General features: G+C 44.1%; 1 long non-coding RNA gene across 1 annotated transcript in view; it reads right to left on the reverse strand.

Moving 5' to 3' along the window:
• LOC145722038 (uncharacterized) overlaps window positions 1–16,318 on the reverse strand; it is a 31,009-nt gene extending 14,691 nt beyond the window's left edge. The window contains exons 1-2 of the long non-coding RNA XR_014146076.1: window positions 16,272–16,318; window positions 15,335–15,487 (exon numbers count right to left, since the gene is read on the reverse strand). This is a non-coding gene — a long non-coding RNA (uncharacterized LOC145722038). The remainder of the gene's footprint in view (window positions 1–15,334; window positions 15,488–16,271) is intronic.
• Between the last annotated feature and the right edge of the window lie 2,533 nt (window positions 16,319–18,851).

Genomic DNA, 18,851 nt, shown 5'->3' on the forward strand with positions numbered 1-18,851 from the left:
ACACTGCATGTTAATTAATTGAATTTAAATTTAAAAAATAATAATAAATACATTTTTTTTTTTTTAAAAAAAGAAGAGGGTGCCTGGGTGGCTCAGTCTTTAAGCGTCTGCCTTTGGCTCAGGTCATGGTCCCAGGGTCCTGGGATCGAGCCCCACATCTGGCTCCCTGCTGGGCAGGAAGCCTGCTTCTCCCTCTCCCACTCTCCCTGCTTGTGTTCCCTCTCTCGCTGTGCCTCTCTCTGTCAAATATATAAATAAAATCTTTTTTAAAAAATTAAATAAATAAATAAATAAATAAATAAGAAGCAGCCCAATCCTCCTTCCTAGAAAAGAGTATCCCTTTGCCTGGAAAATTGAGCAGCAAAAGACCTTCCTGAAGCATATGACTTGCTTGAAGACACTTGTTCTCCTCTAGATTTGCTCCTGGCTACCCTGATTGATTCCAGGACAAAAGTAACCTAAATGGGAAAATATAGTCCCTGCTCTAGAATAGAGTTTACATACCCAAGGAATTGTAGTCCTGGATAATCAGTACTGTCAAAAACTGGGAAAACATGTGGGAATAATGTTGAGGGTATTGGAATTGGAGTGGGGAGACATAGGCTGATAAGGGAGAATTTATTTGACATGTAACTTGGGATTCAGCGTTGTGACAAGGAAACCTGGAGCCAGCCCTAATAGTCAATTGAGATGCCCCCTTGACAATTTGACATAAAGAAAACCTACATGTAATGAGGCAGTGATACCAACTTCTTTTTCATAGTATCAAGTAAAGGACCAGTCAGCACAGGAAGGTAAGGAGGTTAGGGTAGATTTACCAAATAAGACCTGAGAAGCCACCGTGTCTACACTGCCCAGGAAAGCCTAGAGGACACACCCTTCACTGAGATGATAAGGAATGCACTGGTGATGGCTAGACTGACATCACTGAAAAGCCTGGGGATGGCTGTACTTTTTAGGGCAGAGTTGACAGTGAAAGATGATGTCATAGAATTGGGCTTTCTAATATCAGTGAGGATATTAGAAATTAGAATTGCAGATTCCAGGGGGCACTCAAATTTGGAAAGAAAATTGCATACAATTTCCCAGGACCAGAATAGTCATCAAGGTGCCTTGACTTGCAGGGATGTGTGGTGATAGCTACTAGATCCTCCTGGTGTTATCAGGGACAAGACAGATGGAGAGTCAACTAGGGTGCCATTCAACTTGTATTGAAAAGATTGAGTGCTGGTCCTTCATTCAATTTTCAGATCGAAATCACTCACAGATCTAGACCCTACTGACTGAAGTCTGTATCCCCTTGAGGAAAGACTTAGCAACACCATCACAAGTATATGAACTAAATTTGTTTCAAACCTCTCCCAAAGTGACCAGAGGCCATTTGCTGAAGTCACTAAACCCCGAAGAAAAGGTCTAGACAGACACTTCCAAAACTATTAGATATGGGTCCAAGCTGACACTGATACAAGGAGATCTAACAAGCTATCATGATCCTCCAGTTAGAGTGGGGAAATATGAAGACGAAGTGACACAGAATTTTTTCCAAAATAATCTTTCCTGGAAATACTCTCCAAGGTAGAGGACAAGTTGTTGCAACTTGCACTTACAAAAGAAATACGGTGCTTGGTCGGGCTCTTCAGGCTTTAGAGGCAAATACATGGCACATGAGAATACTTCTCTGACCCACTGGTCAGGTGACACAGAAGGCTACCAGTCTTGAGTGGGTCACGGAGCAAGAAGGAGCCCTGCAGCAGGTTCGGGCCATATAACTCATCAGATCCCAGACAATTCCATGGTGCTGGAGGTATCTTTCATGGACCAGAAGTGTGACGTGGAGTCTCAGGAAATCCCCAGTAGGGAAGTCACAGCAGATTGCTAGAGCCCTGGGACAAGGCCTCTGCCTGACTTTTGTTGAAAACACGCTGGGACACCCACCTGGGAGGCTCTCTGTTCTCCTTTCTTCATCTCCATCCTTCTCATTCTTCAAGGGTCAGCCACCTTCCATTCTTTATAAAGCTTCTTCTGAGGGTTCCAGTTCACTCCTATGAATTCCTATCATATTGACATCCAAAGCCACCTAGTCTTGAACTTGCTGATGGTTCTCCATGGGAATCACAATTGGGGTGGTCTTAACATCTGTGGCAGAGGAGAGAGAGGCCTCCAGGCATGCTGCTCATAGCCCTCCACCTGCCTTTTGGTGAAACCAAGTGTATTAGTCTGCTGGGTCCACCAGCAAAGTACCACTGACTGGGGGGACTTAAGCCACAGGAATTTATTTTCTTGGCGTTCTAGAGGCTGGAAGTCTGAGATCACGGTGCCAGCATGGTTGGTTCCTTCTGAGGCCTCTCTCCTCGCCACACAAAAGACCAGCTTCTCCCTGTGTCTTCACATGGTCTTCCCTCTGTGTGTCTATTCCTAATCTCCTCTTTCTAGAAGGACCACAGACACAGTGGATTAGCACCCACCCTAATAACCTCATTGCAACCTAACCACCTCTTTGAAGGACCCATCTCCAATTACAGTCACATTCTGAAGTACTGAAGTTTAGGACCTCAACATGGGAATCTGGGGGATGGGGACACCACGTAGCCCATACACAGTTCAGGCCCTGAAGTTGGCCTCAGCAAGCTGCCCCCGGTCTGGCTCAGGACACTCAAATCATCAAAGTTCAGGAACTGGAAGAGCCTTCAGGAGTGGACCTGCCATGCTCGACAGGTTCCCCTGTGTCCTTCTTGCTACTTTTCTGCCTCAAGGGCAGTGACTTGAAGCAGACATGGATGGAATCCTGGCTCTGCCTCTTACTAGGGGGGACACTCGCGTGTTCACTCACTCTTCCTGGGCCTCAGTTTCCTCATCCATGAAGTGAAGATGAGACCACCTACCTCACAGAGCCCCAAAGATAACTAGTGCAAAGAACCCAGCACACAGCAGTACATGCTAGTCCCCTACCATTTTCTTTGTCCCCGGGGCTGACTCCCAAGCCCGCTTTGCTGCTCTTGACATTTGCGATGCTTACAAATATTTACATAGGATTTGGTTAACTTGCCAAATTTGACTTAAGCTTCATTAGGATTTTAAACTCCCAGAGGCAGTGCTCCCATCTGTTTGATTGTCTTTGTATTCCACTGAGGACAAGAGGACAGGCAGATAGGCCTGGACTCACTTGTGAAGGGGCAGGCAGAGGTCCCTGTACTTCTTTCCCCTTGTCACCAGGCATTATCTCAGCAGCCACAGACCTATCAGGGAAATCCGCTCTTCACCCCGTGCCAGGCGGTCCTGCCTCAGACTTTCAAATCAGGCCATTACCAGCCTGGAAGCTCAATTGTTATTCATTGGGCTTCAGCTTCCCAGCCCTTATCTAATCAACACACAAACCCAGTTATTCAGCCAGTATTTACATAACCCCTTCCCTCCTCAGCCCTCCATCCTCCAGCTGCTCCCCTGGGCACAAAGCTCTGGTTTTACTTAATCAAGTGTCCCAGGTAACAATCCATCCACCCGTTTGTGTTGGCAGTATTCAAAGGTGAGGGAAAGATAACACTGAGCCCTCTCTGCTGGAGCTAGGGCTCAGAGAACAGTGTGAGAGAGCCTTTTACACCAAGTCACTCCCTCTGTGTCCAGAACTCCACATGATCAGATTCCTTACTGCAGCCCAGTCTCCCCTGAGGAAAGAATGCCTGACCGATGAGCAGGTCACCTTCCCCCACATGAGATCTTCCACCACCTGCTCACCATGGGGTGGGCAGCAAATAATACCCGGGGCTTGCACTAACAGCACAAACTCCATACTGAGCTCTTCACACACAGCATCTTCTTTAACCTTGACCACAGCCCTATGCTGCTATCCCTATTTTACAGATGTGGAAACTGAGGATGAGTAAACTCGTCCTGGGATAGACAGAGCTGGTAAACAGATAACCCACATTGATCACGAACTTGTGCCAATGGCTTGGCTGGACCAGCACTGCTACAGCTCAGGTTCACACAGCTAGGCTTCATCCCTGGACACCCTGCTTCATTGGGTGCTTCATGGGTATCAGAAATCTGCCTTCGTAAAGCTCTACAGGTAATTCTGGCACTTTACTGAGTTTGAGAACCACTAGACTCCATGATCCCCAAGGTTGCCTTCCATCCGTGGACGTTCTCTCTCTTTGAGAGATTTTAATAGGAAAGGACACATTAGAGGCCCCAGCCTCCTCCCTCTTCCCTTGGTGACCATCCCTGTGCACTCTCTCAGGGGGTCTCCCCATCAAGTCGGATGGGAAGACATCCAACAGGCTCTGGATGAGTGCCTAGCTTCCTTCTGAAGCTATAAGCCTTCAGATGACCTGAGGAAGGGACCTCAGCTGTCATCTCATTCTGCCCCCAGAAGACTGAGGACTTAGGTGACAAGATAGGTGATGGCAGAACTGGGGCAGGAGTCATGTCTCTAGATTCCTGTCCAGGCTCATCTTACTACATGTACAACAATATCCTCTAGGCCTAAAGCACGGAGGGGACATTTCTGTTCAGGGTCAACTGTCCTCACTCTAACAGCCTGGGCTGATCTCTGACACATATCTAAAGTGAAATCTGAAGATGAAAATAGGAGCTTTGGGAGATGCTTTTAAAGGAGACCCTATCCTATAGTAGATCCCCACAAGGAGTGCCTTCAACACTTATTCTGTCTGAAAGGGTGTATGCAAGTTCCAGAGGTGACAGGTGTCCCTGTAGGGAGAGCTTTGGGGACCCTGGGCATTAGGAGCACCTCTGAGAGCAACTAGCAGGTCCTTGGAGCTCTCTGTCCCAAGCCCTCTGTGGACACATAGTAGGTGTAGCATGCCCAAACAGCAGTAGCCCCTGATCTGGGCCAGTCCATAGGGCCATGTTCAGCCAGACCACACCACTGAGATGAAGACAAGACATCTCAGGAGAATCCATAACACCATATCGACAAAAAACAAGCTCGGAGTGGCTCCAGAGCTAAACCCCACCTCTAACGAGGAACGGTTCTGATGTGAAAATGATTGGTTTCAAAACTTTTCCTAACTGGAGCACAGCGAACATAGAAGCTGGAGTTTTGATGCCCATACGAGAGTGCTCTTTGAGCTACCCTATGACCCAGCAATTGCACTACTGGGTATTGACCCCAAAGACACAGATGTAGTGAAAAGAAGGGCCATATGCACCCCAATGTTCATAGCAGCAATGTCCGCAATAGCCAAACTGTGGAAAAAGCCAAGATGCCCTTCAACAGATGAATGGATAAAGAAGATGTGGTCCATATATACAAAGGAATATTACTCAGCCATCAGAAAGGATGAATACCCACCATTTGCCTTGACATGGATGGAACTGGAGGAGATTATGCTAAGTGAAATAAGTCAAGCAGAGAAAGTCACTTATGATATGGTTTCACTCATATGTGCAACATAAACAATAGCATGGAGGACATTAGGAGAAGGAAGGGAAAAATGAAGGGGGGGAAAATTGGAGGGGGAGACAAACCATGAGAGACTATGGACTCTGAGAAACAAACTGAGGGTTTTAGAGGCGAGGGGGGGTGGGAGGATGGGTTAGCCTGGTGATGGGTATTAAGGAGGGCACGTTCTGCATGGAGCACTGGGTGTTATATGAAAACAATGAATCATAGAACACTACATCAAAAAATTATGATCTATTGTATGGTGACTGACATAACATAATATAAATAAATAAATAAATAAATAAATAAATAAATAAATAAAATGAGAGTGCTGTTTGGGGACATCCTTTTCTCCATAAGGCATGAGTAGTAAGGATGCTGAAAAAGCAAGGCATTCTCAAACTCGCTCTCTCATGCTCACACACACGCAGACACACACATGCACATGAACACACATGTGCACATGCATACACACATGCACATACACCCCTCCCACTCTTATTCACCCTCATTCTATCTCCCTCATGTGCTCACTCCCTCCCCACTTGCTCCTTTCTGTCTCGTCTTTTTGTAAATTCGGAATCATAGCAGACCTGGGTCTTTCCTCCAGCCACCCCACCCCCACTCCCAGAAAAAGCCCAGAGGAAACTGACAGTGATGCCAGGGAAAGGCTGCATAGACTGTCAGAGTCTGTGCAGTGGGATATCCCCCTGCTCCACAGGATGCAGCAAAGTTCCAGAGAATGGCAATGGAAGCCAGAGCCAAAGCCTCGACTTGCATCAAAGTGCTCTTTTGCCTGGAACTGTTCCCTGGGCTCATCTCCCACAGGAAGCTCATGGCATCCTAGGCTGAGGACATGATTCCAGATCCTGTGCTTCCAGACATCGGTTGCTCTAATTTCCCAATACACATGAAGCAATTTCTTTTAACTCATGAATTTGCAAAATAACAATGTAATAAGATGAATAGAATAGAATTCATGCTATGGCAAAGATATCAGTGGGTTATCAAACAGCCATATTAACCATAAATATAGAAAGCTATAGATGTACATCAACTTCAAACCCTGCACACACATAACTGCATTGTTAGCCTATTACTAATGTCCATGCCCCTGGTCCTTAGCCAGTGGCCTGGTCCGTTTGTCTGAGTGCTTCACTTTAGTCACCAGGCTGTCCTCTACCTGTAGGTCCTAAGCTAGTCCAGACTAGCCTGAGTCAGATGTGTCTCCTCCCTGTGTCAGTAGGGACAGGTGACTGCAGGAAACTGCTGAGTTCTCCATTGTCCTCCATCAAAGTTCAACCATAAAAATATAGAACCTCCCTACAAGGGCACACTGCATCCTCAAAGCCAGATTGCTCTCTGGCCTCTGGTGGTCCCCCATGCCTTCGCAAAGGATAAAAGTCCTGGACATTACATCTCTTTGTACTTCCCGAGTATGCATGTTCCATGAACCCCCCTGACATGCCCATTGCTGAAGAAAAGCCTGTGACAGGATGTGGTAGAGATTTCCAGACCTTGTGGGCACTGAGAAGGGGAGGGTGCCTCTTCCCCCAAAGGCTCCCTGGACGACACCTTGTGCCTATGATAAGCCTTCCTCTCCATGATGATTTCCTTCTCTCCCTCAGTATCAAATCTCTCCACCCACCCACCCCCCCACCCCAGGGTATAAAATCCAGAGCTAAAAGCAACCACTGGGGACAAAATGCTGCCTCACCAAGGTTGTGGGTTTACCATTGTCATGTTGAACGTGAAGTGTCTGAGATACACAGAGAAAATTGTTAGCCACACTGCTTGAGGAATAATCCTAGAGAATCCTAAGTACCTATTAATTGGGTTTTAACAAGGAAAACTCCCCTTTGTTTTGTTTTAGCTTGTACTGTTTTCCTTTAATCTTTCTAAAATGTAAGCAAGCAAATGGTATACAACAAAACAAATGAGGTTGTTGGATTGGCACCAGGAGACCAGATTTCTTGTCCAGGTTCTATAATTGTCTAACCATGTCACCCAGGACAAGAGCATTCCAGGCCCAAATTTCCTTGACTATAAAGACAGGGGGCTGCATTGGATGATTTTCAATGCCTATCCTACAGGTCTGAGTTCACTTTCCTAGTGGATTAAGTCTAGAATAGAGGACCTTTGGGCATTGAGGATGGTGCAGTGCCTCATGGTCCAGGAGCCCTGGACTTGGTAAAGTGGGTTGGTAAAGGGGTGGGCAATGGGTTTCCTGCCACACTCAGAGGTAAGTTGCCAGCTAGAGGGGGTTGGAGGTGGGGAAACGGTGTCTAGTCCAAGGGGGTGGGGTTCTGGATTCCACCCCCTTTCAACCAGGGCAACCCCACTTACACTGTTTTATATATTAGAATAAAAGATTAGCTCTTGTTTAATCAAGAAGTTACACTACAAAAAAACAGTGCACAAAGGACACTGATGTTGGGGATCTTATTGGATCAACTGAGAACCTGGAAATCACTCTTCTTTTCTTTGTTTACTAAATGCCTAATATGAGCTGGTTTTCTTATCAATTGCCCTTCTCTGGGGAAAAAAAAAAAAGGTATATTATAGAAAAGATTTCAACCAATTTGGAGAATCTGCTTAGGAGTGATTCCACTATCTATGGCCTTCTGTGCCAAGGCTGCAGCCCTAAGCATATTAAGGAGAGGTTTGGCTGCTTTCCACATCAGCATCTGATGGCCCCATGGAAAAATGACACCCCAATGCAAGCAGAAATTTCTTTCAGCAAGGATTGCCTCCTGCTCTTGTTTTTTTCCAACAAAAGTGGGATAGGCAGCTAGGAGGAAACAATTTGTTCTTCTGCATGAAGCTCTGATATGTCTTCTACTCTACCCTCTATAATCATTCGCTTTCTGAACTACACAGCACCTACCCAAGTGGCAATACTGGGTAAAATGAGAAATATTCACTGAAAGTCTGAATGAAGATTTCACTGATGCCCTGATGACTTTCTAGTGTTATCCCTTTTCATTTCTCTCCTCTTCCTCCCTCTGGTCTCCTGTCACCTCTCACTGAGTCTTTGCCAGTGCTCTGGAAACTGCTGCAAGGACCTGGGCCTTTATAAATTCAGTCTCAGTAGCCTTTCATGCAAAGGCTTCTGGTAGACTCTTTTCTCTTAAAGAGCATCAAAGCGATTTGATTTAAAACCTAGAAACGATGTCCCTCCCTTCTCCTCTCCAGTCTCTTCCAACTCTCTTGTACTCTGCAGCTGCTCGGAAGTCTCCCACTCTCTGAATATCTCACCCCTCACCCTGTTACCTTGATTACACCTCCAAATATTAAGCCCACCCAGCTTTTCCACATCTTGTCTCCGTCTCTTGCGAGTCAACTCTTGGTTATATACATAAACTTAACCTCTTTACTAGCTACCTTAAATTGACTTACCCTTCCCTAGCAGACACCTCCAGAATTTTAGTGGCTTATAACATCCAAGATTTATTTCTCACTCATGTCACAGCCAAAAAGGTTAGCTTCAGCTTCAGCCCACTCCAGGTTGTCAGGAATCCAGGACTGAAGGTGAAGGAGCAGCCCCTCCTTGGGACATGCTGGTCTTAAGGCAGAGGGAAAGAGAGATGGTGTAGCCATGAATGGCTCTTAAGTCTTCTACTCAGAAATGGCTCCATATTGACCATCCCATTCCAGGGCATTCCACAGCTAGGAGCCAGCAATGATCTCCAGATTCACTCTATGATGCAGTGGAAGGCTCATGGCAAAGGATCTGGGGATCAGTGACTGAGGACAGTCACTTGACCCAGGTGACTCAAACTGTGCAGATAGTTACTCTGCCCCAACCCTACCCCATTCATCCATCTACCTGGGGCCTGGCTAGTTGCCAGATAGCAAATCTGAGAGCAAACCAGACTTGACAACTCTTCACGTTACCAAGAAGACATGTGCCCTTCTCTCAATAACTGAAATCCTTTTGCCCTAGGCTACTGGTGGGGACATTCTTCTACAGGCTAAATTCTAGAAGCAGAGCAGGCTGCTTTAGTGGTCTGCTGACCTACAATCCAACTTCCATTGGATTTTATGTGAAGCTACTTCCATGGAGGTGGGCTAGAAGAGTGGGCTGCAATAAGCCAGGGAAGAGCTCCTTTGAAGCAACTTATTTATGCTTTTTTGTCTCCATGCCACAGTTTTTCACCCTTTACTCGGGAAAAACAAACATAAGTCGTTCCATGAGACAGTTAAGAGGAAAATGATTGTGCAGCATTTTGGGAAAATGAATCAACAAGTGAAAATATCAGCAGATTTGCTGAAGAAGCAGGGAGGGCAGCCCTCTTCAGTTGGGAAGACAGATTCTCTGACAAAGAGTTTGAAACTCCCTGATAAGCATTTTGTTGAAGAGGTTAAGTCTTTATCCTCCCTGCCAAAATGAGAAACCACCCTTTTTTTTCTCTGTAATAACAACTCGGGTGCTTAATCAGCAATTGTGTAGGAAAAAAGAATTGTGCATTTTAAGCCTGTTGGTTCACAATATAAAGGAGAGCCAAAAATTTCCAGAACTTCCATGTCTAGGAAACACTTTTCCTCTTGCCTCTGACCAGATAACCCAAGTGGAACATCTGCTCTTCATAGAAGGAAGGAAATGATACAAGGAAAAAGATTCCCGCAAATAAGTAAGCTTTGCCCAGGGGGTCACTTGAAGTGAGGTGGATGGAAAAGTAAATCACTTGTGAGGGGGAGAAGAGAGACAGAGACAGACACAGAGAGAGAGAGAAAGACAGACAGACACATACACACATGCACGCACGCACGTGCACATGCATAGACTTGTTAACCCTGCCTGGCTCTGCTTCTCAGAGTTGCTCCAAGTGTCCACAAAGATTGAGCTCGCACCCCATTGCCTCACACCCTCAGAAATGGCCATACTCGATGTAGTTGAATTTCTTCTCCCATTGTAGGATTGTGTTAAGATACTGTGGAGTTATGGGCCCTCCCATATTCACCATGCAAGGCAACAGAGAAGCAAGGAGTAACATGCATTGTTTCCAGTCCTTCTGCCTGGCTGCCTGGGGAGGCTAATTATCACAGCCTCTGCTTCCAATGGCAATATGTTTATCAGGATCATAGCCTTCAGATGCTAATTCCATGACCTCACACTTTCTCCATGAAAGAGACCCCCAGTGAAGGGACAGAGCCCAGTTTGTAGCAGGAAAATGTGAAGCAACTTCAGTAGATAGAAGGGTTTGGGGAGGTTGATGGGAGCGTCACAGCAAAAGTGAAGCAGGAAAGACATCATTTCTTGGGTAATGAACTTCAACGAAGCCTTATTATTAGGAAGGTTGCTTTTATGCCCTAGTGTCAATGCAGGTGGGTCCAGGCCTGCAATAGAAGCAATGTTCCAATATGGAAGGACACGAATACTCAATCTAATTTGATATAAAATCTCAAGTTGTTTTTGTCTTTCTTTTCCCACCTTAGACGTGGGACGTGCATTCTAGGATGGGTAGGGAGGGAGAACAGCCTTTCCCAGAAAGTGCACAGCAAGCACTTGTGTTTGTAAGTAGAGTCTTCCTGACAGCAAAGAAGGGAGAACTGATTTCTTCTGTTGCTAATGACTCATAATCCTGTTTTAAAGGCTCATTCTGATTCGGCCATCATGGCTTTTTGTAAAAGAAAATCCAGGAAGATGGCTTTAGTTTGAGGAGAATAAAGGATCCAGGCAGAAGGTGAGGAAGGTACTGAGAAGTAGAGACTCCAAGGGAGTCTGTGACCATGGGGAGAGAGTGGTCAGAGCAGGGCACTAACTCAGCATGTACAAGGAGGGAAGGTCCACCTGGAGGAGTGCAGTTTAAATGCCAGGAGCTCCTTCAGCTCAGGTGTCTGCCTGAGGAGACCCCAGCCTTTGCCTGGCCTGCACTGCACCCCATCCCCCCGTCCAGCTTCGTATCATAATCCTGGCTCCACACACCCCACACAGAGGCTCACACGTGCACGCACACACACACATAATACAAAAGAGTCTTCTGGCATCATGCAGGATGGTAGACAGTGGCTCAACCTGTGTTAGGTTGAGCTGAATAGCATGAACTAGAAGTGTAAGATATCAACACATACTAGGAATAAGCATTCCCTAAAAAACAAACAGATTTTATGATTATCTGTGGTAAAGCAAATTTGGGGAAAACTCCATACCATAATCTCTACCTAAGATTACGTAGTATTATGGCAGCTAGACTCCAAGTGGCCCCCAAAGATCACCTTGTTTTCTGAGAGAAGGTGGTCAACATGCCATGGGGAGCAGCCCTCTGGGGAGACACACATAGAGAAGAGCTGAGGGCTCCCACCAATAACGAGCACCAACTTGCCAGTCAGGTGAGTAACGTAGCTTGGAAGTGGATCCCCCAGCCTCAGCCGAGCCTGCAGATTACGCAGCCCTAGCCAACATCTTAAGTGCAATTTCATGACAGACTCTGAGCCAGAACAACCCAGCCAACCTGCCCACAAACTTCTGATCCACAGAAATTTTGAGCAACATTTAACATTTGTTGTTTTTAGCCACTAAGTTTTAAGGCAGTTTGTTACACAGTGATAGATAACTAATACAAAACTGTATTAACATATTTTAATCTCAGAAGGCATTCTGCATGTTTTTACCTGTATTTTACTTTGTTTGACTCAGTATTTTCTGAATGCTTTAGTTACAGAACAGTTTTTTCAAAGAATGCTTTGTTAACATCACAGGATGCTAATGTTCCACAGAGCATGGTTTGCGAAGATCCAGGCTAGCTGTGGTTGTATTTATTATTAAAAAACTAATTCATACACTTTACTTAATAGTTTGATGCCAGATAATTATCTCTAATAAAACATACTTGAATAAAAACTTAACTCTAATTTTAGGAATATAACATATGCATTTAGGTAGCTTACCATTTAAAGAAATGCTAAAGAAAAATTTTGTCCAGTTAGCATTTTGAAAATAGAAATGCTCTTCCTACTCCATTTTTCAATGTATTGGTATTTGTAAATTTGAATTTTATTTTTGTGACTCATTCAAAATATCTATAAAATGTGAGAAATCCCTAGCCATTAAAAACGTTAACCCCAGTTACTGGACAAAATAGGAAAACCAAGCTATCTGCAGCCCTAATGGCTGATTCTAGTGCATTAGTGATTACATACATCAAGAGAAACCCCATTTATTAGATCAATTAGGGGAGGTTTTTCTTCACCAAAATGGCATTTTGTGCTTTACAAAAGATTCACTTAAAATAGCTTATTGCTTTAAATAGAGAACCCCTCCTTCACATATTTACAGACAATTAACTACTTAGGAAACTAAGAAACAAAGTATTCAAGGTGTTTGATGATCAATTTGAAATGAAACATCTCTGATACTATAATGTCAGCCAAAGGTAAAATATTTATAAAAAACAATTTACACACAGTTTTTTAGGAATACTCTTTTTTTATTTAAATTCAATTAGCCAACATATAGTACCTCATTAGTTTCAGAGGTATAGTTCAATAATTCATCAGTTGCATATAACACCCAGTGCTCATCACATCTCGTGTCCTCTTTAATGTCCATCACCCAATTACCCCATCCCCGCACCCATTTTTAGGAATATTCTTAACAAAAGCACCACTCCAACACAGATGTACCTCCCTGGTGCTCCAACATCAAAGATATTGGATCAGTCCATCGCTGAAAGGCAGAGGTAGGCCCCCGTTCCCTTATGCTAACCAAAATAGGGCCAGTGCCTTGTTAAACAATCTCAATTTAGTGGTGAAAACTGGCCTGTAATAACATTGTCAAGAAGTTGGTTCACATGATCTCCCCAGCTTGCTTCTCAAATTCCTCTCATTAAATAGGACTCATGCCTGTTTCATGTAAAAATCCCTCTTCCTATTTCAATATGTTGCCCATGAAGATTCCATGGGGTGTGCAAAGTAGAAGACTGACTGGCCCCTGAGCACCATAACCGTGAGGCCCTCAGTCACCTAGCAAGTTGACATGCTGCTGGGCACCCAGCCCTGGTCCACCCCCTTCATTTGACACAGACCAACTTTATTCAAATCCAGTCTGGGTATCTTCCCAGATTGCAGCAACCCTCCAAAGAGGGTGAGCCCAGCCTGCATCATATGGGGGTTGTGGGCTCCTAGGAGCTTAGATTCAGAAGACATGGAATTGCAGTGGATGAAGAAACCACCCCATGTTTTCCTTAGTTCCAACCAGAAGATTCCACAAGTGCTGTGGACAGACAGAAGGCATATAAAGAAAAACCATAGTCTGTGTCCTCAGAAGTGTGCAGTCTAATGTGGAGGATATGTCTAATACATCCACCACATGGAGAACAATTCAGGGCCAAATCTGGTGCCCTCAGTGCTCTAGGATTTGATGGCTATGTAGCTAGAGAAGCCAAAGAAGCCTCATGAAGAAAGTCGATCTGGGATGGACTTTAAAGAATGGATGGCAACAATGACCATAGCCATGCGTGAGTCCTTCCAATTTGCCCTATGCAAAGTGCTTTGTATGTGATTCTCCACCATGTCATTCTTCTGTCAACACTAGGAAATTGCTCTTACTATTTTCATTTTATGTGAGGTAACTCTGACTTTAAAGGTTAAATAAAGTCACACACAGCCAGCCAAGTGGTAATTACACAGATCTCTTTAACCCTGAAGCCCAAAATTACAATTTTACACATTAGGGTGGACAGGAGGCAGGATGAACTGTGCTTTTCAAAAAGGCAAAAGGAGGGGCACCTGGGTGGCTCATTCGGTTAAGTGCCTACCTTCGCTCAGGTCATGATCTCAGGGTCCTGGGATCAAGCCCCACATCAGGCTCCCCACTGCGGGGAGTCTGCTTCTCCCTCTCCCTCTTTCCCTCCCCCTGCTTGTTCTCTTTATCAAATAAATAAATAAATAAAATCTTTAAAAAAAAAAGGCAAAAGGAATGATGGGGATTTGAACGAGCCTAGGATCTGTGTGGGGGTACTTAGGGAGGGGAATCTTGTTAGCCAGCAGGGGTCAACTTGCAGAGGAGGGGAGATGAGGTCAAATATGTTGGGAAGGGCAAGATTATGGACCATCTTGAAGACCTACCAGGGGAGCCTGGCCTTGGAAAATATGACAGTAGGGACCACAATAGGTTCTGTAGTAGAGGCCAGGCTGGGGCCAGCAGGAAGGTCATAGAAGAGATCCAGATGAGGACACTAAGTGTCTGGAGTCATTGTATTAGAAAGAAAAGAAAGAAAAGAAGGGAAGGGAAGGGAAGGGAAGGAAAGGAAAGGAAAGGAAAGGAAAGGAAAGGAAAGGAAAGGAAAGGAAAGGAAAGGAAAGGAATGGAAAGAGGAGAGGAAGGAAAGAGGGAGGGAGGGAGGAAGGAAGGGAGGGAGAGAGGGAAGAGGAAAGAAAGAAAGAGAGGGAGAGACAGAGAGAGAAGGAATGAAAGAAGGGAGGAAGGAAGGAAGGAAAGATGGGGAAAGTGGAGAAGCATTCCACAGGGAGGAGCAAGAAGGCAAGGTGGAGGGAGAAGGCAAGAGTCAAGATAAAGTTGCTATGGTCCTACAGAACATCCAGGCCCAGGGCAGGGGCCACTGAGCTGCCCCTCCCCAGGGGCCAGATCTGCCATGGTGTGGCTGTCTCCCCAATGAGTGTGATACTTCTATCAGGGTAGGACTTCATTTTGCTTACTGATACATCCCCAATGGCATCTCCCTCCCACTCCAATCCTTTCTTCCCTCCCAATGTTCGCATGAACTCACACCCTTATTGCTCTTTCTTATGTCTCAGAATAAAAAGAGGGGTAGAGGGAAGGAAGACACTTTAGTTGCTCTGTGATATTGGTACATTTCATAATTTCTCTGGGCCTCAGTTACCACATCAGTAAAATTAAGATTGTAACCTCCTGCAGTTGTTAAGAGGATGAAATTAGAGAGCAAAGTGTGATCATTTATGGGGTACCTGGGTGGCTCAGTCGGTTAAGTGTCTGCCTTCGACTCAGGTCATGATCCCGGGTCCTGGGATCGAGCCCCGCATCGGGCTCCTTGCTCAGCGGGGAGTCTGCTTCTCCCTCTCCCTCTGTCTGCTGCTTCCCTGCTTGTGCTCTCTCTCTGTCTGTCAAATAAATAAAAAAATCTTTTAAAAACAAAAGTGTGATCATTTATTAAATGTAGATGTTAAATTATATATGCAAATTATAATTTACATATAATTTTATATGTAAAATTAAAAGTAACAACTATCACACTGAGTATTGTGCCTTCTCTCTATCTTGAATCTATTGTGAGTAGAATAATTGGACAGATAATGGGAAAATCTTGAAAGCAACAAGAACACATGACCCATCATATATAAAGCATCCCAATAAGATTAATGGCTGACTTACCAGAAACTGTGGAGGCCAGGTGCAGTTGGATGCCATATTTAAAGTGTTGAAAGAAAAAAGCCCATTGATCAAGAATTCTATATCTAGCAGAACTATTTTTTTCAAAAACCAAAGATGAAATAAAGACATTCCCAGATAAACAAAAACAGATAATTCATTGCTAGCAAACCCATCTTAATAGAAATACTAAAGGAAGTTCCTTGGGTTGAAAGCAAGGGACTCCAGATGGTAATTCAAATCTTCATGAAAAAAATAAAGAGTACCAATAAAGGTAACTATGTAATTATAAAAGATATTTTAAATGCATATTCTATTTTCTTCTCTGAACTGATTTTATAAACAGTTGCATATATATATATAATGTACTGTCAAATCTGTAACATATAGAAATGTAATATATTTGAAAATAACATCACAAAGGAGGTAGGTGGGGACAAACTTGTACCGGAGTAAGGAAATGACACCACATGGTAACACAAGTCCACAAGATCACATGAAGAAATGAATACATACTTTGTACTTGCTCGTCTTTCTTTTCCCTTTGTACTTGCTCGTCTTTCTTTTCCCAGCATCTCTAAAAGGCATAAAGTATATAAAGTAATAATTATAACAATGTATTGCTAGGTTTGTAACATACATAAATGTCAGGTGTATAACAATAGTAGTATAGAAAAAGGAATGGGAGAATAGACTTACACAGGAGGAGTGTTTCTATATCTCAAGTAAATCATACTTAGTTAATAAATCTGAAATACCTTCTAATAAGTAAAGATGCATTTGCTAGGCCCTATGGCAACCACTAAAAACAAAACAAAACAAAACAAAAAAACCCAAGATGATCATTAACATATAACAATCATTAACAATGTTACAATATTACCCTAAGAAAATTGTCATAGGTATGCACATATATTAGTAACCAAAAAGTTAATTGCAGAATAAACTGTGAAAAAAAAATTTCAGATTTTTTAACAGAGAATTAGGCATGTATTTTATGTTTATCCATATAGAGATTTAAGTTAATGATTACAGTCATCTAAAATTACATTGTAGAGGGGCGCCTGGGTGGCTCAGTCGTTAAGCGTCTGCCTTCAGCTCAGGTCATGATCCCAGAGTCTTGGGATGGAGCCCCACATCAGGCTCCCTGCTCAGCGGGGAGTCTGCTTCTCCCTCTCCCACTCCCCCTGCTTGTATTTCCTCTCTCACCGTGTCTCTCTGTCAAATAAATAAATAAAATCTTTTAAAAAATTAAATAAATAAATAAAATTATGTTGTAGAACTGCATTAATGGAAAGGAAAGATAGTTACAATACAAATTTTAAGTGTTACAAAATAGTATGTACAGTATGGTTCCACTTTGAGAATGACATATATGTTTTTGCAATTTAAAAATTTATCACATTTTACTATTTCTGAAATGGATTCATCTTTCCACTGAAAGTACTTCTTTTGTTTGTAAAAGGCTATTAATTGGTCAAGATGTATCTTAGAATTGATGATATCTTGGAATCAAGAAAATACACACACACACACACACACACACACACACACACACTGGCCCACTCAATGCTGGGCTGGGACGTGAAACTTGCCAATTAAATGTGAACGTGCATGACCATGCCAAGTCCAGGCAAAACCGCGAATGTTCCCAAAGGTTTGCTTGGTCCCTGGGAGGAGGCCAGGCTTCTCCACCCAGGTGTTCCCAGACCTGACCTGACCTGGAGCAAAGGCAGGCCATGAAGAGAAGAAATCACTGAGAGACATGGGTTGTTTGTTGTCTCAGCAAGAAACTGTCTAATATCTTCTCCTGAAAGTTAAATGTAGAAAGGAAAACATCAATCACCTCATGGGTCTAGTCAGTTAAGTTGTGGTTAGGAAAGGATCTATAATGTGATTAATGTTAATATTAAAGTGGATTAGTAGCCAACTTCCTGAGACTGTTCTGTCTAATATACGAGTCCCTGCTTACTCATAACTCCAAACAATGGGCGGTGTTCTCGGTGTTAACACCTCACGGTAGCTTGTTCAACATTACCTCTGAGGTCTCTGTGCCCTTTGACTTCGGTCAATGCCCTGTTACTGTGACCTTGTGGGGTCAGTGTTGATAGGAACTGTATAGCCCATCAGGACAGCCTGAGGTCTGCCCATCCCCCATTCATTCATTCACCACACAGCACACAGCCATTCATTCAGCACACTTACTCTTATGTGGTGTGTGAGGCGCTGCGGTTGCCCCTGGAAACACAAATGTGAGGATGATAAGATCCAGTCCTAAAGGAGCTCATGGTCTAGCAAGTCTATATATACCATTCTGTTGGATTAAAAAGGAAATAAAAAAGGCTCACCATTATGTCTAAGTTTCTTGTCCAACAGTGAAATGAAAAGGAATAACAAATCCTGTGTTCTGATCTGTGGCTTGATGCAAGGAGCCTTACCATTTCAAGGCCACTTTGGGGAGGGCTAAAAGCATCAGAGGAAACACAGAAAGATCCTCAGAGAAAGGTAATTGTCTGTGTGGAGGGATGGGTGTGGATGGGTGAGTGTGTGTGTGTGTGAGAGAGACAGACAGAGACAGAGGGAGAGACAGAGAGAGCACGAGAGCACACACTCAGTCCTCCAATACCAACTATGGAACAAAGTAAGGACATTTCTCTGTGGCCCCTCTGCCTAGCTGAGGCCCCTCACTGCACAAACTGACCTGGTAGAAGTAGAAAGTGCATCAGATGGGAGTCAAGCCCCCGCCAAGCTATTGTTCTTGGGCAAGCTTCAATTCTCTTAACCTCAGTTCCTTGTCCAAAAAGTGAGAACTGTAGAGAGTTCATGGAAATGTGTGGGAACATTTTTGATTGGCACCATGAACAGGGAAGGGGCCATGAACAGGGAAGGGGGCCCCAGCCTTCAGGGCCCGGGGACCTAGGATGCTAAATGCCCTGCAATGCAGGTGTCAGTCCCACCCACAAGCAATTGTCCCGATCAGCAAGACCACGTGGTGAAACACTCAGCTAGATGGTGCCCTGCCCGGCACGTGATGATTCTAGGAACATTTCAAATGGAGCATCTTCATAAAATTACCAAAAGACACCCCTGATGGCC

Source organism: Leptonychotes weddellii, chromosome 6, assembly GCF_054177405.1.
Source record: "Leptonychotes weddellii isolate Sample4059 chromosome 6, ASM5417740v2, whole genome shotgun sequence".
Taxonomy (NCBI): Eukaryota; Metazoa; Chordata; class Mammalia; order Carnivora; family Phocidae; genus Leptonychotes; species Leptonychotes weddellii.